General features: G+C 42.8%; 1 protein-coding gene across 1 annotated transcript in view; it reads left to right on the top strand.

Moving 5' to 3' along the window:
• The window catches only part of ARTN (artemin), a 154269-nt gene that overhangs the window by 11892 nt on the left and 120003 nt on the right, over positions 1–22374 (top strand). The window lies entirely within an intron of this gene.

The following is a 22374-nucleotide window of genomic DNA, read 5'->3' as shown; positions in this document are numbered from 1 at the left end:
TTCTACCCTTAACAGAAAGGTGGGTAACCCACACAGTGCAGCAGTTACTATCCTTAATAGAAGACATGGAGGTAACTTGCATGGAGCAGCAGTTACTACCCTTAACAGAACTCATAGGGTTAACCTGCACGGAGTGGTAGTTACTACCCTTAATAGAATGCATGGGAGTAACCTGCATAGAGCAGCAGTTACTACCCCTAACAGAAACATGGGAGTAACCTGCATGGAGCAGCAGTTACTACCCTTAACAGAAATGTGGGTAACCCGCACAGAGCAGCAGTTACTACCTTTTGCAGAAGACATGGGGATAACCTGCACTGAGCAGCAGTTATTACCCTTAACAGAAGACTGGGGGTAACCTGCACAGAGCGGCAGTTACCACCCTGTACAGAGACATGGTGGTAACATGAATGGAGCAGTAGCTACTATCCTTAACAGAAACCTGGGGTAAATTGCACGGAGCAGCAGTTACAACCCTTAACAGAAACATGGAGGTAACCTGCATGGAGTGGCAGTTACCACCCTTAACATATACATGGGGTTAACCTGCACAGAACGGCAGTTACTACCCTTAACGGAAACATGGGGTAACCTGCACAGAGTGGTAGCTACTTCCCTTAACAAAAGCATGGGGTAACATGCATGGAGTGGCAGTTAGTACCCTTAAAAGAACATATGGGGGTAACCTGCATGAAGCGGCAGTTAGTACCCTTAAAAGAACATATGGGGGTAACCTGCACGAAGCGGCAGTTATTATCCTTAACAGAATGCATAGGGTAAACTGCGCGGAGTGGCAGTTACTATCCTTAACATAAACACTGTGGTAACCTGCACGGAGAAGCAGTTACTACCCTTAACAGAAACATGGGGGTAACCTGCATGGAGCGGCAGTTATTGCCCTTAACAGAAACATGGGGGTAACCTGCATGGAGTGGCAGTTACTACCCTTAACAGAAGCATGGGGGTAACCTGCATGGAGCGGCAGTTATTGCCCTTAACAGAAACATGGGGGTAACCTGCATGGAGTGGCAGTTACTACCCTTAACAGAACCATGGGGTAACCTGCATGGAGTGGCAGTTACTACCCTTAACAGAAACATGGGGGTAACCTGCATGGAGTGGCAGTTACTACCCTTAACAGAAACATGGGGTAACCTGCATGGAGTGGCAGTTACTACCCTTAACAGAAATATGGGGGTAACCTGCACGGAGCGGCAGTTACTGCCCTTAACAGACACATGGGGGTAACCTGCACGGAGCGGCAGTTACTGCCCTTAACAGAAACATGAGGGTAACCTGCAGGGAGCGGCAGTTTCTACCATAAGAATCTTGCTGGGCAGACTGGCTGGACCATTTAGACTTTTCTATGACATCATTACTATGTATGCTACTATGTATATGAAGATTTAGAGGGCCAAATTGGGGAGGATACAAGGCAATGGGCAGAGAATGACAGTACGGCAGCACCATATGTCCAAGAAGCCTGGTGTAATATGCATGGACCGCCGTTGTTATATTGTAATTCCAACATCAGTGAGCACAGGGTGGACAGGTATTTTGAAGAACAGGCTCACTAGTTTTGGTGTCTTTTACATTATTACAGAGGTATTTATTTTTATTCATTTATTTGATTTAAATTCCACCTTTCAGACACTTCAAAGCAAATTACATTCAGGAAGTGTATATAAAAGTTAGATGGTAAGACATGGCATAAGGGCTGGGTGCTGAATTATTTATGGGTCTTGTAAAAGCCAAACAAAAAGACAAGAGTGCTAGGAATGGTTTACCTGCGGAGCTGGTGGAGGTCAGTACTATAATGGAACTGAAACATGCTTAGGACAGACATAGAAGGCAATTGTAGGAACAGGGTTAAGAGGCTGGTTTGAAGACATAGGGGAGGAGCTGATGTAAATTGAACTGTAGGAATTTATATGTCATCTATTCAAAGTGGAAGAGTCCAGAGAGGAAGGATTTCAACTGGGCAGACTGGATGAGTCAACTGGTGCTTATCTGCTGTCATCTACTCTATTATTAGATTAAACGCTTTCTATAAAGTAAATGCAGATTGAAACATTATTTGAAAATGATACCAACATATTTCCACTTTTAAATAATTTCCTGCTTTTGTGTTTTCGGGAGCACCTTGATTCCCATTGTGCTGTGACTTTTTCTTTAGCATTTTCCTGCTTCCGCCATCCTGAATGGCCTTCTTTTCTTTTGACAACTGAGGAGAAGGAAAAAGGGAAGTCTGCAGCACTGAGAGTGGAGCGTGCAGAGGTCAGCAGCAGTATTCTGGGAGCAATAAGGGGAGCTGATTTAAGAGGGCAGTTTTCTAAAGTTACTTACCTTGGTAAAAGGGCAGTCTGAAAACTGCCAATCCAGAATGCATGGGGAATCAACATCATCATCATCATCATTTATTTTTTGTCATGTTTTTCCACCATAAGAGTTAAAATCCTGTTACATCATAATTATAACAGTAAGACATCAACCCAGCAGTGAGCTACAGTATAAATAAACAGCAGACAAAATAACGAGATCTGGTGGGATTAAGAATGAGGGAACAGGAAGCAATATTAATTAAAGACAATACAGAATTATAAAACACAAGTATAGCATCACAGACGTGATTTCCAGTGGGCTAAGATTTTACAGCAAGGTAGTGTGGAAAAGGCCTGAGCAGTTTTTATGGTTCCTCTGGGGATTTGCTCAGGAATTCAGGGGTCAGGCTGCTGTGAATAACCAGGTTTAAACATAAGGAGGTCTGGGGCAAGCCTGAGCTCAAGTGGCAGCAAGCTGCAGAGGGTGGGAATGGAGGCTGTGAAGGTTCACAAGATTGTGACTGTGAACGCACAGGTCATGTGGGAGTGCAAGGGGTGAATCAGTTCTTCAGTGTGTACTTTTTCCTGTGAGAAAAGGAGACAGGCTCAAAGGCGGAATTAGGTTGCTGTGCTAGTTTTGTATTTTCAGAGAAAAAGTATCTGCAGAAATAGCAGGCGCAGATCTTGGCAGACTTTTTCCCAGGACAAGTTTCAAAGGGAAGGTCTGGGGGGGAAATACCTGCAGACTATGTAACTACCCACCAAAAGGTGAATTTTCAAAAGGTTGTGCGTGTAAAATTAGGACTTATACATCTAAAATAGCATATATTCATGAGCAAATATACACATCTAAAAAAGGAGCAGTCCTGGGCAGGGCTAACAAAGCTGCTATTTTACAACCTGCCAAAGTGATATGCGTACGTCTCTCACTTGTATATATTACACCTGGTCATTATCTGGCTTATGTGAGAATAAAAATCCTCTCTTCCCAATTCTTATATCTTTTAAGATTTTTGCTGATGATATCCAATTATTGTTTCCCATCATTCCAGATATAAATGGATAGAGAACGTTAAAATATGTTTTAATAATATTTTTAATTGCATGTGGAAACAACAGAGGCGATATTGTACTCTAGGACAGTGGTTCTCAACCTTTTTTCTGTCGGGACACACCTGACAGATGGTTCTCACATGCATGACACCCTGACCCATGATCGTCACGGGGCTAGATGTAAAAGTACAGTTTGCATCCACGGGAACCCCCCTGACCCACAATAATGGATGTAAAGCAGAATTACGACATTCCCCATACAACTCACCCTACAAAAAAGATATTCTGGTTCTGGGGTCATCTCAGTAACAGCAACTCAAACTCCTTCTACTTCCAGGCTCAATAGCCCTACTTATGAAAAGACAGCAGTTTACCACCAATGCATGTCCTCTTGAAAAAACACAACAAATAAGACTGATACAAACGCTTACATGCTAATAAAATATCTCGGTAACAGACATAGAACCGACCTAACATACTCCCAGGATCTGTAGTAATGCACATAAACTAATCCGCACACAGTTACACCTGTATTATGGAATACACTCAAACAGGAGCAACCCTATCTATGAAAAGGCAACACTACAAATATTAAATCAGGCCCTAAAAACCAATACACCTCTTATTAGGAATTAGCAAGCAGCTATAGATCCCCACACAGAAATAATTGTAAAACTATACTAATAAGCAGAATAAATGTTTCAAAACAGCTATGAACAGAATAACATCCAACAATTAAAAACTCATAAAAACTATTACAAATTCTCCAAACACCAATAAAATATTTCAAAAAAAAGCAGATACATCACATAATATTAAATAATCAAAATGGCAGTCAATCAAGAAAAATAAACTTAAAAAGCCACCTTTACTTACCCCCTCCAGCAGCTCTCCTACTCCTCTTCCATGCAGGCCGTAGCACACAGCAGAAGCAGTAGAGGCTAAGCTCTATATTCATGGTCCTCTTCCTTAGGGCCCATGTCTCTCATACACACACCATACCAGTCATGCATGCCCCCATGACCAGTTTCTGTCTCTCACACACCAATCATCTCCCAAACAGTCTTTGATACACTCACCAGTCACCTTCCTGAACAGTTTCTCTCATGCCATATACACACACAGGCTTCTCACTCCCATGTTCTACTTACATATACGGGCTTTTCACTCTCATAATCACTTTCTCTGTCTCACACACACTCACCAGTCTCTCACTCCCATGCTTGTTCTCTCCACATGCACAGGCTTCTCATTCCCAAAATCACTTTCTCTGTCTCACACACACTCACCAGTCTCTCACTCCCATGCTTGTTCTCTTCAGATGCACAGGCTTCTCATTCCCATAATCACTTTCTTTCTCTCTCTCACACACACACAAAAACACATACTAGTCACCTGATCTCTCTCATGCATACACACACACACACACACACACTTCCCACTCCCATGTTCTCTTTCAGATATACAGGCTTCTCACTCCCATGCTGTGTCTCACACACACCCAGGTTTCTCACTCCCATGCTCACTCTTCACATGCACAGGTATCTCATTCCCATAATCACTTTCTCTCTCTCACACACGTACACATATACACACAAATCACACCAGTCACCTGATCTCTCTCATGCATACACACACAGGCTTCCCACTTCCATGTTCTGTCTTACATATACAGGTTTCTCCCTCCCATGCTGTGTCTCACACACACCCAGGTTTCTCACTCCCATGCTCACTCTCTTCACATGCACAGGCTTCTCATTCCCATAATCACTTTCTGTCTGTTACACACACACACACACACACACACACACACACACAGTCTCTCTCTCATTTCCATGCTCGCTCTTCAGGTTCACAGGATTCTCATTCCACGAAATCACATTCTTTCTCTCACATTCACACACACCAGTCTCTTTCTCTCACACACACTGTCACCTTACCAACCAATTTCTCTCTCATGCATGCACACACATACACAGGCTTCCCACTCCCATGCTTTCTTTCACACACACCCACAACACCAGGCTTCTTACGCCCATGCTTCTCACATACCCATATTTCTCACTTCCATGCTTTTTCTCTCTCTCTCACACACACACACACACACACACACACATCAGTCACCTCCCTGACTAATGTCTCACACTCTCACATACACATCAGTCATCTCCTTGAGCAGTCACTTTCATTGTCTCTCACATATACACACACACACCCCAGCTCTCTGACCAGTTTCTCTCAATCACACACATGCTCTCAATCAAATACATTCTCTCACTTACACACAGGCTGGCTGCTTCTCTCTCTCTCTCTCTCTCTTTCTCACTCACTCACTTCCACTCCCCCCACCCCAGCACAAATGGTAGCTGCAGCAGCCTCCTCCCCAGCCCCCGCAGGCCAATAAAGAAGAATCCCATCGGCCGCGGGAGGCTCATGCTGCTGTCTCCTTTCCGGCTGCTTCAATTGCTCGGGGGCCGCTGCTACTTTTCCACTTGGCACGGGCCGGCTCTTTCTCCTTCCCGCGCACCGCGTATCACTTCCTGTTCCGGGTCACGGAGGGGGGGGGGGGCGCGGGAAGAAAAAAAGGCCAGCCACGGGTGCCAGAGCTTCTTCCAGTGCCGCTGCCGTTCCTGCTGGGCTTGAACGTGCTGATAGCCCGGCGGCAACGGCAGCAGGGAAGGAAGAGCAGAGGGAGAGACCGGGAGCACGCGACACACCAGCCGGTGCTTGGCGACACACTGGTGTGTCGCGACACACCGGTTGAGAAGCGCTGCTCTAGGACACCACATCCAAATACGCTGTCTCTGGACCTAAATGGAACTCCCGTGATTTTAAAGGATTCCATTAACAATTTAGGTTTTAATTTTGATGAACAATTGTCTTTTAAAGCAGGGTAGTTTTTTACAAGTTGAAATTATTGAGACATGTTAAACATTTGTCACCCACAGATGATTTTTGTACATTAGTATATAGTCTTTTAAATTGTCAACCTTAGATAAAGCAAAATTGCTTACCTTGTAATAGGTGTTATCCCAGGACAGCAGGATGTAGTCCTCACATATGGGTGGCGTCACTGACGGAGCCCTAGCGCGGGAAAACTTTCTGTCAAAGTTTCTAGAAACTTTTGACTGGCCCTGTGAGGCCACTGAGCATGCCCAGCATGCTATGATATTCTCAGCCACAGGGGTCTCTCTCTAGTCTTGTATGTAACAATATGCTTTAGCAAAAATAAAATAATAAAGGTATTAGACCCAACTCCGCAGGGTGGCAGGTGGGTTTCGTGAGGACTACATCCTGCTGTCCTGGGATAACACCTATTACAAGGTAAGCAATTTTGCTTTATCCCAGGACAAGCAGGATGCTAGTCCTCACATATGGGTGATTAGCAAGCTAGAGGCTGAGTCATTTTGTATTGAAGCAACAGTGAAGTATTGTTGATGAAAATGAGGCAGCCGAAGATCACAGCAGGTTGGATGTAGAAGGAGTTGGGATTAAACTGGAAACAAGTTCTTTAAGACAGATTGTCCATAGACTGAATCTTGTCGTCCTTCTTTATCCAAACAGTAATGAGCTGCAAAGGTGTGAAGAGAACTCCATGTTGCTGCTTTACATATGTCAAGGATTGGCACTGAACGATAGTGTACTACTGAGGTTGACATTGCTCGTACTGAATGTGCCTTTACTCGCCCTTGGAGAGGAAGGCCTGCTTTTTCATAGCAAAACTGTATGCAATCTGCTAACCAGTTAGATAGAGTATGTTTACCCACTGTTTTACCAGGTTTGTTTGGATCATAAGAAACAAACAGTTGAGTGGATTTCCTGTGGACTGCAGTGTGGTCTAAGTAAAAGGCTAACACACGTTTACAGTCCAAGGTGTGTAAGGCTCTTTCTCCTTGATGAGAATGAGGCCTTGGAAAAAATGTTGGTAAAACTATGGATTGGTTCAAGTGGAATTCCGTAACTACCTTGGGGAGGAATTTTGGATGTGTTCGGACAACCACTCTGTCATGAAGGAATTTTGTGTAAGGTGAGTACGTGACAAGTGCTTGTAACTCACTAACCCTCCTAGCAGAGGTAATTGCTATGAGGAAGATAGTTTTCCATGTGAGAAATTTAAGATCACAGGAATTCATGGGTTCAAAGGGAGAACGCATGAGTCTTGTTAAGACCAAACACTATCTATCCAGCTATCTTAGGCCAGCATTCTCCATTTTCGCACAGAATGGTGAATCCAGTGGTAACAGGGGGGCGGGCCTGCGAAAGCCAGCAGCCATCGCACCACCGTGGTGTTATCGCTGCCGGCTTTCGCATCCAATAGCGCCACCGTGAAAGGTGGTGCTATTGGGCACGCTACTGGTGGCGATAACGTGGCTTACCTTATCGCCGCTAGCGAAGACAGCACCAAGTCTGCCTCTTCGCCACCCCGACTCCTCCCCTTGCCGCCCCCCGCTTGATATCTCTATAGGATACGGTTAGAAAATGACCCCCTTACTTAGCTGGATAAGTGTTGAAAAGCGCTATATAGCCAGCTAAGTAGCACTTTTGAGATCTATCAAGCTAAGTGGCTTTGCCGCCACTTAGCTTTGGCTTTGCCGCCACTTAGCCAAATAGGTTAGAAGTTATCTGGCTATCTTGAAAATCCATTCTCGTGTAACTTTTTAACACACAGAAATGTTTTAGCATACATTTAAATGTACTTTACATCGTGCATGCACATGATGTAAAATACATGGGCATGAGTGTGTCCGCCCATATACACATATATATGAGTGTGCATATGCATGTTCTAAAGTTATCCTCCCTGTTTTGAAAATTGCCCTCAACTTTTTCTGCAGGTAAACAGTAGAAAACTAGTAGGTTTACTATTAGAAAAAGACCCATTACAAATGCCCTCCCCCATCCAGTGATGATTTTCTGCCAGTCATGCCAGTTAACTGACCTTGAACTTTTTTTTAACTTGCTTCCTTTTCCCCCAGTAGGAAAAAGTGAAAGGTGGAGACGGACATAAAAAATTATAACTGGCCTCCACCTCAGTGCGGGTGAAAGTACTGGTATTGATCACAATGTGGGTACTTTCACCCATGGCCAAAATGTGGCATAGTGAGGTCAGAAAACCTTGTGCTTACTTCCAGCAGGCATATTTGCAATGTACTTGTGTGACTGCAAGTCTCCCACAAAATTGACCACCTAAATGTCTGAGCTTTAACTAAGAAAAAATATTTCTTCAGCTTTCTTCTGAGCACCTGCATTTATTATATTCGTGTTGTTTTGTATTTGTATTGCTATAGGACAGAGACAAATAAATTCACCCTAACTACCTGCTTTAATTAATAACCCAGAGGTCCACATTCAGACAGTCTGGATAGCAAAGTTAGCCGGCTAACTTTGGAGGTATATTCAAGAGTGCCAGCTATCTTAAAGTTAGCCGACTAACTTTAGGACAATTCTTTGGCCCGACTAGACTTAGCCAGCTAAATCATCTGGCTAACTTTGAATATTGAACTTAGTCGGTTAACTTGGCCAGCTAACTGAACTCCTCTCAGTTATAGAAACATAGAAACATAGAAATGACGGCAGAAGAAGACCAAACGGCCCATCCAGTCTGCCCAGCAAGCCACGCACTTTATCCATTTTTTTTCCCCTTTTTTTCTCTCCCACCTGTTACTATTGGCTTCCAGTACCCTCCAGCCCTAATTCCCCTCCACCCCACCACCAATTTAGAGAGCAGCGCCGTATCTGCATCCAAGTGATCGTCCAGCTCAATTAGGGGTAGCAACCGCTGCAACAAGCAGGCCACACCCTTACCCCATACTCTTACCTACCCCTGTTTTTATTTTTTTGTCTGGTTTTTTTTTTTTTTTGGAGATAGCAGCCCTCCATCCTTCCGCTCCGTGAAGGTGGAACACCAATTACTGGCCACTGGCATCCCGCTCCGTGAACGCCTCTGTGGCTACTGCCGCTCCGTGCAGTGTTTTGCTGCCTCCTCTTTATTCACGCCCTCTAGACTTAATGGATTCACAGTGTTTATCCCACGCCCCTTTGAAGTCCTTCACAGTTTTAGACTTCACCACTGCCTCCGGTAGGGCATTCCAGGCATCCACCACCCTTTCCGTGAAGAAATACTTCCTGACATTGGTTCTTAGTCTTCCTCCCTGGAGCCTCAGCTCGTGACCTCTGGTTCTGCTGATTTTTTTCCGACGGAAAAGGTTTGCTGGATACGTTAGGGCCACTCCGGTTATGCCCCGGCGCCGTGCGCCAAGCGTCGCACGCCAAAGGAGCGCGACAAAGGGGCCTGCCCCTTTGTGCGCCCCTTCGTGCACCCCCGCCGGGCAGCCAATACTCCTAAAATTCAACCTCGGCGACATCACTAAACAAAATCAAAAAGAAACATAGAAATGACGGCAGAAGAAGACCAAACGGCCCATCCAGTCTGCCCAACAAGCTTCACACATTTTCTCTCTCATACTTATCTGTTTCTCTTAGCTCTTGGTTCTATTTCCCTTCCACCCCCACCATTAATGTAGAGAGCAGTGATGGAGCTGCATCCAAGTGAAATATCTAGCTTGATTAGTTAGGGGCAGTAGGGGTAGTAACCGCCGCAATAAGCAAGCTACACCCATGATTATTTGTTGTACCCAGACTATGTTATACAGCCCTTATTGGTTGTTTTTTCTTCTCCCTTGCTGTTGAAGCAGGGAGCTATGCTGGATATGCGTGAAGTATCAGTTTTTCTTCTCTCCTGCCGTTGAAGCAGAGAGTTATGCTGGATATGCGTGAAGTATCAGTCTTTCTCCCATGCTGCTGAAGCAGAGAGCCATGCTGGATATGCATTGAAAGTGAAGTATCAGGCACATTTGGTTTGGGGTAGTAACCGCCGTAACAAGCCAGCTACTCCCCACTTTGTGGGGAGTAGCTGGCTTGCGAATCCTTTTTTCTTCTCCGCTGCCGTTGAAGCTATGCTGGAAATGCGTGAAGCATCAGTTTTTCTTTTCCCCTGCTGTTGAAGCAGAGAGCTATGCTGGAAATGCGTGATGTATCAGTCTTTCTCCCATGCTGCTGAAGCAGAGAGACATGCTGGATATGCATCGAAAGTGAAGTATCAGGCACATTTGGTTTGGGGTAGTAACCGCCGTAACAAGCCAGCTACTCCCCTCTTTGTGAGTGCGAACCCTCTTTTCTTCTCCCCTGCCGCTGAAGCAGAGAGCTCTGCTGGATGTGTGAAGTATCAGTTATTCTTCTCCCCTGCCGTTGAAGCAGAGAGCTATGCTGTATATGCATTGAAAGTGAAGTATCAGGCTTATTTGGTTTGGGATAGTAACCGCCGTAACAAGCCAGCTACTCCCCTCTTTGTGAGTGCAAATCCTTTTTTCCACATTTCCTCTTGCTGTTGAAGCTTAGAGTGATGTTGGAGTCACAGTAAGCATGTGTATGTTTATTGAATAAGGGTATTGTGTCCAGGCAGTAGCCATCATTCTGGCGAGTCACCCACTCTTCATTGGCGGCCTCTTGACTTTATGGATCCACAGTGTTTATCCCACGCCCCTTTGAAGTCCTTCACAGTTCTGGTCTTCACCACTTCCTCCGGAAGAGCTAGCCACCGGCCCCCCGCTAACAGGGAATCACTTTCACCTGACGCAGCCTCATCATAATTTTGTCCCCTCTCACTTTACTGATGACCCTCCAGTGAAAGAAGAACCTGCCTGGAATTTTGCACTCGACACGAAAGCCCGTCGGGGCAAGGCCATCACTCCTACTCTACCCTCAAACGGACACCTCCCAATCTACGAGGTGCTCCCTACCCTCTACCACCACCTGCTACTAGGCCTCCACAGTCAGCTTTCCCACCATCCCCAATGCTTAACTGCCCACGCACCTACAAATCCCTCATCCCCATCATGATTTCCCCCACTACCCAATTTTTAGGACTCACCCTTTTCACCATCATACTATTCAACGCCCAATCACTCACTAATAAAACGCTGATACTAAATGACCTTCTTCTGGACACAAATCCAGACTTCTGCGCCATAACTGAAACATGGCTCAAAACCTCAGACATCGCTCTCATAAACCAATTACCAACACAGACCTACGATTTGTTCTCCATCCCAAGGCAAAAAAAAAGAGGCGGGGGTATTCTCCTAGCATTCAAAAAGTCACTGAGATTCACATAATATCCAATCAACTCATCTACCAAACTAGAAACAGGCCTGTTCAAATCAGAACATCTTCAAATTCTCCTGGTCTATGCCCCCCCAGGCCTGCTAGATTCTGATGCCTCTCCCATTCTCGAAATAATAGCATGACACCTAAATCTGGACTCCCCAGCCATAATCTTGGGAGATTTTAACTTACATGTAGACAAATCCCCTCACTCAACTAACTGCGAAGCTTTCCTCACCGCCATGTTAGCCATGGGATTTAAGCAGCTAATCAACAAACCTACCCACAAAGCTGGATCTCATCTTTACAAACTCAGGCATTTCACGCACTGAGCAACCAGTGTGCAAACAAGTCCCTTGGTCAGACCACACCTTAATCTCCACCACCTTCTCACTGTTACAATCGGGCTACAATCACTGCTCCCTACCATCATTTCTCTAAAGGAAAACCTGCTCCTCGGAGCACCTCACCAAACTCCTAGCCCCAGATCTCTCTCTCATCGACGTCTCCACTCCTAACTTGGCCCTCCAATCCTGGTCCAAAATAACTGAATCAGTAGCAAATATACTCTGTCCCCTGACAACAAAAAAAACTCAAACACAATGCTATAAAAAGACAACCTTGGTTCAACGATGAACTTCGAAAACTCAAACATCTCCTACGTCAGAAAGAAAGAAAATGGCACAAAGCCCCTTCACCGACCTCCCTATCTGAATACAAACGCTCCCTCCACTTATACAAGAGCATCACTTTAAAAACAAAAAGGGACTTTTATGCCCACAAGATCCACAATCTCATCTTTGACTCCAAAGCTCTGTTCACCTACGTTTCCAATCTTACAAAAACCAACACTCCAGACATTCCATTCGACCTAGCCCAGACAAAAGCAGACGAGTTGGCTCTCTACTTCAGCAAAAAAATTACCAACCTTCTTAAACAACTGACACCAAATACGTACTCACCTTCTAGTACATATCTCCACCCAAACAAAGACATCTCTTTCAATTACTTTGAACCCATCACTATTTCAGAGATACAATCTGTTCTGAAGAAAATGAAACCGTCCTCACACCCTTTTGATCAAATCCCATCCAAATTGCTTCTACTAATCCCGGATACAATCTCTAAAGCACTGGCCGACATTATAAATTGTTCCTTATCCCAGGGTATCTACCCAGACGCCCTTAAAACGGCCTCAATCAAACCTCTCCTAAAAAAAACCGAACCTAAACACCAGTGATCCCAACAATTTCCGTCCCATCTCCAACCTCCCGTTCATAGCTAAAGTTATGGAAAAATTAGTAAACTCACAATTATCGAATTACATTGAGGATCACCAAATTCTGTTTCCTAATCAATATGGATTTTGCAAAGCATTAAGCACCGAAACACTACTCCTTTCTCTTACAGACTTCCTCCTCTCCGGCATTCATAAAGGTCACGCTTACTTATTAATCCTTCTGGACCTTTCGGCTGCATTCGATACAGTCAACCACTACATCCTCCTAAATCAGCTGGCAAACATCGGCGTCACAGGCATAGCATTGGCCTGATTTAAAACCTTCCTGGAGAACAGAGGATTCAAGGTCAAAATTCATAATAAAGAATCTCGCTACTATCCATCCTCTCTTGGGGTTCCGCAGGGCTCCTCCCTCTCACCCACACTAATGTTTACCTTCTCCCACTCTGCCAACTGCTAACTAATCTGAACCTGAAACATTTCCTATTCGCAGAAGATGTACAGATCGTGATCCCTGTAAAAGAATCCATTAATAAAACATTAGAATTCTGGGAAAGCTGCCTACTAGAGATCAAACACCTCCTCACCAGTCTAAACTTAATCCTCAATGCTTCAAAAACTGAATTCCTGCTTATATCCCCGGAAAACAACAACATCACTTCAAACCCACCAGCCAACCTTCAAACCTCTCACGTAAGAGACCTAGGAGCTATCTTTGACAACCGTCTTAACCTAAAATCATTCATCAACCAAACTACCAAAGATTGCTTTCACAAATTACATGTCCTTAAAAGAATTAAGCCACTCTTCCACTCTCAGGACTTCAGAACAATTTTACAAGCAATAATCTTCTCTAAGATAGATTATTGTAACTCTATTTTATTAGGTCTCCCTGCATCCCATACCAAACCGCTACAGATGGTTCAGAATACAGCAGCCAGAATTCTGACTAACTCTAGGAGAATTGATCACATCTCCCCAATTCTCAAAGACCTACATTGGTTGCCAATTCACTACAGAATCATGTACAAGGCCATCACCACCATTTACAAAGTCATCCATCACCACGCTCCGCTCAACTTACAAATTCCTTTCAAAAAACATACCTCCTCCAGACCCATTAGAGAGTCTTATAAAGAATCACTTCATGTTCCACACGCCAAAACCTTTCAACACAAATCCCTCAAAGACAGAGCATTCTCAACAGCAGGACCACCATTATGGAACTCAATCCCATCCGACCTGCGACAGGAACCGTGCCTACCGACGTTCAGGAAAAGGCTGAAAACATGGCTTTTTAAAAAAGCTTATCCAGACCTCAACTGATCCTTACCTACCAACCATTTACTATCAGACATTACAATCACTTGTTAACAATCTCCTTCACTACATCAATTCTACTACACTGTAAATAATTTTGCAACATTGTAAATAATTTGCTCTCAGTTAATCTCCTTCTTCTTCTCTCTCTTCTGCTCCTGGTTATGCACTTCCCTGTTTTATTGTAACTGCAATTTTCTAACCATGCACTTGTTATAGTTTTTTACCTCTCTGTATATATCACACCCTGTTAAATGTAAACCGGCATGATGTGATACTTGTCATGAATGCCGGTATAATAAAAACACGAAATAAATAAATAAATAAATAAATAGCTAAAAGGGAAAGCTGCTGCAACCTTTCCTCATTTATGGCTGCCAGCGGGTTGAGCTCCCCTGGTAGCCTGCCTCTCTTCTTTGCAGCCTTTTTTCGTTTTTGGCCGCCAGCAAGCTGAGTTCCGCCAGCAACCCCGCATCCTCTCCTGCTACCTCCGCCCCCCACCCCCCAAGTATTCCCGCCCCATGCAAATGCACCAGGCCTGATAGAGTTCTTTGAAAATTACTCTCTATATGTGTAGTTTTGGTCAGAAAAAATATACGCAGAATAAGCAGGTACAAATCTCTGCAGGTACTTCTCCCTGGAGCAATTTTCAAAGTAAAGGTGCACACATATTTTTCCTTTAAAAATTGGTGCAAAAAGCACAGGTAAAAGGTATCCACAAACTTTGCAGCAATGCAGGCTGTTTGCAAATTTACCCCATAATGCATAAATGACTATTTCATGAAGCAGCTTGTCCTGGAACTGACAAGAGGGTGGCTAGTATGGATCTAGTTCTCAAAGGAATGCAGGATCTGGTGGAAAGAGTAATAGTGATGGAGTCGCTTGGCAATAGTGATCATAATACAATCAAATTTAAGATAAACACCAGAGGGAGAATAATAACTACATCCACAACAGTAACATTAAACTTTAAAAAGGAATACTGTGATAAAATGAGGAAATTAGGACACTAAAAGGAGTAGTTATGAGGATTGAAAATTTGTGGGACCCGTGTAATAAGCTGCGGGTCTTACACACATATGTATTAACGTGGTTAGCATGGAAAAAATCCCCGCACAAATCCGCTCAAAAAGCTGTGGCTGGTTTAATGCTAATGCCATGCAAAGGAGCAATTAACTGTTTATGGGCAATGCAAAAAACCGTGCTAGTGCGGCTTTTTTAATAGCAGGTTTTTTAGCGCCTGGGTCAGGGCAGGAGTTAAGAATAAGTAGCTTTCTAGAGGTCGAAAAATTAAGCAGCAGAAACCAGAAGAGAGGTCAGAGAGGGAACAGGCATATGTCATAATTGCTGAATGCTTTTGTAGCCCCTTCCAAATCTGCATTTCCCCCACTCACCGGCATTCGCCATTATAACTTCCACATGGTTGGTGATGGTCTCTCGGACCACTAACTCACTAATGTTTTAAAGGCTTTCAGCCAAGAATCAATCACGGGTCACCGCATTAATGCGGGTTTATTGCATAGGGCCTTCAGTGTGCATTTTTGCGCACTTATCTGCACGGATATTTGTTTTGCAAGGATTTTCTGTGCATATCTCATTTGCATACCTTCCTACTTTTTACATCCCCTGGAGGCACTGTTTTACCACATGTGCCAAAAAAGTACGCGCTGACAAGTTGCACTAATTTGCACTAATTTCACATTGGCCCCTGAATGAGATATGAAGATTATTTTAAAATACTAGTTTGGAAACATAGATAAGAAAAGCATGGCTAAATGATGCTGTGAAAGAGGCTATTACAAAAAAGGTATCTTTTTAAAAAATGGAAAACAGAACCTAATAAGGTGAAAGGAAAGCATATAACTATTGGCAAATTAGATGTAAAACATTAATAAGGCAGGCCAAGAGAAAATTTAATGAGAGACTTGCCAAAAGTAAAAAAAACTAGTAATAAAATCTTTTTCAAGTACATCATAAACAAGAAACCTTGTGGGGTATCAGTTGGACCATTAGATGACTGGTAGATAAAAGGGGCACTTAGGGAGGACAAGGCTCTAGCAGAAAGACAAAATGAATTCGTTGCTTTGGTCTTCACTGCAGATGATGGGGAGATACACATGCTAAAACCAATCTTTATAGGTGAAACAAATTAGTGTAAATGTAAATCTGAAAGAGGGTGTAGAGCAAAACAACAAATTATATAGTAGCAAATCACCAGATCTTCATGATGTTCACCCCAGCGTTTTAAAGGAACCGAAATACAAAATTACAGACATGCTACTGATATTATTTATTTATTTGTTTAAAATGATTTATAGCCCACATGCTCCACATTCGCAGCAGGTAACAATTAGACATCATAATAAAATAGAGAAACAACAATAAAAACAGAAAAACTAGTCATAAACAGAGGCAAAAATTACAAGGGCTGCGCTAAACAAAATAAATAATAGCTGCACCTATGGTATGTCTCTTTCTATTTCTCCAAATGCCAGTCAGATGAGATCAGTCTTCAATTGCTTTTAAAAAGATTTTGCACATTTTGTCATCCAGAGAGGTTCTGGCAAAGAGTTCCAGAGGCAGGGACCGGTAATCAAAAATGCATGTTTTGGGTTTCACCAAGACATACGCTGCGTAGAGAGGGAATGTCCAGCAAACCACATTCAGCAGAATAATAGTCATAGCTTAATGGGGAAGAGCAAGCATGGATTTAGCAAAGGGAAGTTGTGCCCTACTAATCTATTAGAATTATCTGAAGGTGTAAAAAAACATGTGGATAAAGGAGAGTCAGTTAATATCATGTATCTGGATTTCCAGAAGGCATCTGACAAGGCCCCACATTAAAAACTCAAAAGGAAAGTAAAACATTATGGGATAGCAGGCAATGTCTTACTGTGGCTTGGTAAGTGGTTAAAATATATTAAACAAAGAACAGGACTAAACTGTCAGTTTTCTAAACGGAGAACCGTGAATAGTGTAATGTCCCAGGGATCTGTACTAGGACCGGTTTTGTTTAACATATTTATAAATGATTTGGAAAAGGGAGCAGTGAGTGAGGTAATAGGTTTGCAAATGACACACAATAATTCAAAGTAATTAAAACACAGACTGTGAGGAATTGCAAGAGGACTTTGCAAGACTAAGGAACTAGGCATCTAAATAGCAGATGAAATTCAATGTGGACAAATGCAGTGATGCATGTTTATAAATATATTAAAAAGCATCTGTCCCAGAACAGATCCCTGGGGCACTCTACTATTCACCTTTCTCCATTAGGAAAATTTACCATTTAGCCCTGCTCTCTGTTTTTTATCTTTTAACCAGTTGGCAATCCACTATAGGACCCTGCCCCCTATCCCATGACTTTTTAATTTCCTAAGAAATCTCTCAAGAGAGACTTTGTCAAACGCTTTCTGGAAATCCATATATATATATGTATGGATATCTGTATGGATAAAGGCTCACCTTTATCCATACAGATTTGTAAGGCAAGACTTACCTTGGCAAATCCATGTTGGCTTTGTCCCATTAAACTATGCTTATCTTTATGTTCAGCAATGTTGTCCTTTATGATAGTTTCTACCATTTTGCCTGACACAGATGTCAGACTCACTGGTCTGTAGTTTCCTGGATCACCCCTTGATCCCTTTTTAAAAATTGACATTACATTGGCAACCCGCCAGTCTTCAGGTACCATAGATGATATAACTGATAATTTACAAATGTCCAATAGAAGGTCATCAATTGTCTATTTCGGTTCTTTCAGCACTCTGAGATATATACCATCTGTCCAGATGATTTGCTATATTTAAAACAAATTGGAGAAAGTATTTTTTAGCCACGTAGACTTGGGAAAGCCACTTCTTATCCCTGATTATGAGCAAGAAGAATTGGACCTTTTTGGGGGGGATCCTACTGGGTACTTGTGACATGGCTTGGCCACTGTTAGAGACAGGATGCTGGGCTTCATGGACCTTATATTTAGAAACATAGAAACATAGAAATGATGGCAGAAGAAGACCAAACGGCCCATCCAGTCTGCCCAGCAAGCCATGCACTCTTTTTTTTTCTCATACTTGTTACGCCTGGCTTTTAGTACCCCTTAGTTCCATTTCCCCTCCACCCCACCACCAATGTAGAGAGCAGTGCCAGAACCACATCCAAGTGAATATCTAGCTTAATTAGGGGTAGTAATCGCAGCAATAAGCAGGCTACACCCATGCCTTTTTCCACTCAGACTATGTAATTCAGACCTTGTTGGTTGTTGTCCATATACAGATCCTCTTTTCCACATTCCCCCTGCCATTGAAGCAGAGAGCTATGCGTTGAAAGTGAAGTATTTATATGGACAGAAAGAAGACTCGCTAATATTGCATTAAATGTCCAAGAGGCGTGGTCATTGTTAAAAAATACCATTCTAGAAGCACAGTCCAGATGTATTCCACACATTAAGAAAGGTGGAAAGAAGGCAAAACGATTACCGGCATGGTTAAAATGGGAGGTGAAAGAAGCTATTGTAGCCAAAAGATCTTCATTCAAAAATTGGAAGAAGGATCCAACAGAAGAAAATAGGATAAAGCATAAACATTGGCAAGTTAAATGTAAGACATTGATAAGACAGGCTAAGAGAGAATTTGAAAAGAAGTTGGCTGTAGAGGCAAAAACTCACAGTAAAAACTTTTTTAAATATATCCGAAGCAGAAAGCCTGTGAGGGAGTCAGTTGGACCGTTAGATGATCGAGGGGTTAAAGGGGCACTTAGAGAAGATAAGGCCATCGCGGAAAGATTAAATGATTTCTTTGCTTCGGTGTTTACTGAAGAGGATGTTGGGGAGGTACCCGTAATGGAGAAGGTTTTCATGGGTAATGATTCAGATGGACTGAACCAAATCACGGTGAACCTAGAAGATGTGGTAGGCCTGATTGACAAACTGAAGAGTAGTAAATCACCTGGACCGGATGGTATACACCCCAGAGTTCTGAAGGAACTAAAAAATGAAATTTCAGACCTATTAGTAAAAATTTGTAACTTATCATTAAAATCATCCATTGTACCTGAAGACTGGAGGATAGCAAATGTAACCCCAATATTTAAAAAGGGCTCCAGGGGCGATCCGGGAAACTACAGACCGGTTAGCCTGACTTCAGTGCCAGGAAAAATAGTGGAAAGTGTTCTAAACATCAAAATCACAGAACATATAGAAAGACATGGTTTAATGGAACAAAGTCAGCATGGCTTTACCCAGGGCAAGTCTTGCCTCACAAATCTGCTTCACTTTTTTGAAGGAGTTAATAAACATGTGGATAAAGGTGAACCGGTAGATATAGTATACTTGGATTTTCAGAAGGCGTTTGACAAAGTTCCTCATGAGAGGCTTCTAGGAAAAGTAAAAAGTCATGGGATAGGTGGCGATGTCCTTTCGTGGATTGCAAACTGGCTAAAAGACAGGAAACAGAGAGTAGGATTAAATGGGCAATTTTCTCAGTGGAAGGGAGTGGACAGTGGAGTGCCTCAGGGATCTGTATTGGGACCCTTACTGTTCAATATATTTATAAATGATCTGGAAAGAAATACGACGAGTGAGATAATCAAATTTGCAGATGACACAAAATTGTTCAGAGTAGTTAAATCACAAGCAGATTGTGATAAATTGCAGGAAGACCTTGTGAGACTGGAAAATTGGGCATCCAAATGGCAGATGAAATTTAATGTGGATAAGTGCAAGGTGATGCATATAGGGAAAAATAACCCATGCTATAATTACACGATGTTGGGTTCCATATTAGGTGCTACAACCCAAGAAAGAGATCTAGGTGTCATAGTGGATAACACATTGAAATCGTCGGTTCAGTGTGCTGCGGCAGTCAAAAAAGCAAACAGAATGTTGGGAATTATTAGAAAAGGAATGATGAATAAAACGGAAAATGTCATAATGCCTCTGTATCGCTCCATGGTGAGACCGCACCTTGAATACTGTGTACAATTCTGGTCGCCGCATCTCAAAAAAGATATAATTGCGATGGAGAAGGTACAGAGAAGGGCTACCAAAATGATAAGGGGAATGGAACAACTCCCCTATGAGGAAAGACTAAAGAGGTTAGGACTTTTCAGCTTGGAGAAGAGACGACTGAGGGGGGATATGATAGAGGTGTTTAAAATCATGAGAGGTCTAGAATGGGTAGATGTGAATCGGTTATTTACTCTTTCGGATAGTAGAAAGACTAGGGGACACTCCATGAAGTTAGCATGGGGCACATTTAAAACTAATCGGAGAAAGTTCTTTTTTACTCAACGCACAATTAAACTCTGGAATTTGTTGCCAGAGAATGTGGTTCGTGCAGTTAGTATAGCTGTGTTTAAAAAAGGATTGGATAGGTTCTTGGAGGAGAAGTCCATTACCTGCTATTAAGTTCACTTAGAGAATAGCCACTGCCATTAGCAATGGTTACATGGAATAGACTTAGTTTTTGGGTACTTGCCAGGTTCTTATGGCCTGGATTGGCCACTGTTGGAAACAGGATGCTGGGCTTGATGGACCCTTGGTCTGACCCAGTATGGCATGTTCTTATGTTCTTAATATTGAGTTCTGGAAGGCATGGAGATCTTGGAGAAAGCAAAACTGGATATCAGAACCTGCAAAAAATCCTTAAACATAGTAACATAGTAAATCACGGCAGATAAAGCCAGCAAGTTTTTTAGAGTAGTAGCAACTGCTGCTCTGTGAAGGCCACCCCAATGCAGAAATGTAAACTTAGGGGTAATATTAAAGTTACCCCATTTCTTCATTTCCATTCTCTAGCCAGCAGGGATCTTCTGTGAATGTCTCACACCTTTTTCAATTCAATTTTCATTCTTCTCTTGACCATTTCTTCCGGGTCAGCATTCCATGCATCCTCCACCCTTTTCATGAAGAAATATTTCCTGACATTGTTCCTGAGTCTTCTCCCTTGGAGTTTCATATTGTGATCCCTAGTTTTACAACTTCATTTCCATTGGAAAATATTTGATTTTTGCATATCAATTTCTTTCAGATATTTGAAAGTCTGTATCATATTTCCCCTGACTCATCTCATATGGCTTTCTGTACAGACCCCCACACCATTTTGGTTGACTTTCCCTGGACCGCTTCCATTCTGTCCTTATCCTTTTTGAGACGGGGTTTCCAGAACTGAACACAGTATTCCAGGTGAGGTTTCACCAAGGATTTGTACAGTGGCATTACCACCTCCTTTTTGCTGTTGGTTATGCCTATTTTGATGCAGCCCAGCATCCCCCCTAGCCTTAGCCACTACCTTGTTACATTGCTTCACAACTTCAGATCATCTGACTCTATCTCTTCTAGTTCACAGATTTCACCCCTAAAAAATACAACTCCTATGGATTGCCGTAGCCCAAATGCATGACTCTGAACTTCTTGGCATTGAATCCCAACTGCGAAACTTTCAACCACTTCTCAAGTTTTCTTAGGTCACTTTTCATTCTTTCTACTCCTTTAGGCGAGTCCACTCAGTTGCAGATCTTTATGTCATCCTCAAAAAGACAAATTTTACCGTCTAATCCCTCTGCAGTATCACTCACAAAGATATTGAACAGAACCAATCCTCGAGGAACTCCATTTATCACTCTTCTTTCTTCAGAATAGGTTCCATTCATCACTACTCACTGACATCTGTCAGCCAGCCAATTTGTAATCCATTTCACCACCTTGAAACTCACTCCCAGGCTTCTCATTTTATTTTTGAGCCTCCTATACAGAACCATATCATAAGCATAGGCATCTAGGCATCATAGTGGATAATACTTTAAAATCGTCGGCTCAGTGTGCTGCAGAAGTCAAAAAAGCAAACAGAATGTTAGGAATTATTAGGAAGGGAATGGTTAATAAAACGGAAAATGTCATAATGCCTCTGTATCGCTCCATGGTGAGACCGCACCTTGAATACTGTGTACAATTCTGGTCACCGCATCTCAAAAAAGATATAATTGCGATGGAGAAGGTACAGAGAAGGGCAACCAAAATGATAAAGGGGATGGAACAGCTCCCCTATGAGGAAAGGCTGAAGAGATTAGGGCTGTTCAGCTTGGAAAAGAGATGGCTGAGGGGGGATATGATAGAGGTCTTTAAGATCATGAGAGGTCTTGAACGAGTAGATGTGACTCGGTTATTTACACTTTCGAATAATAGAAGGACTAGGGGGCATTTCATGAAGTTAGCAAGTAGCACATTTAAGACTAATCGGAGAAAGTTCTTTTTCACTCAACGCACAATAAAGCTCT

This window comes from Rhinatrema bivittatum, chromosome 10, assembly GCF_901001135.1.
Source record: "Rhinatrema bivittatum chromosome 10, aRhiBiv1.1, whole genome shotgun sequence".
NCBI lineage: Eukaryota > Metazoa > Chordata > Amphibia > Gymnophiona > Rhinatrematidae > Rhinatrema > Rhinatrema bivittatum.
This window is presented reverse-complemented; position numbering and strand designations above follow the sequence as displayed.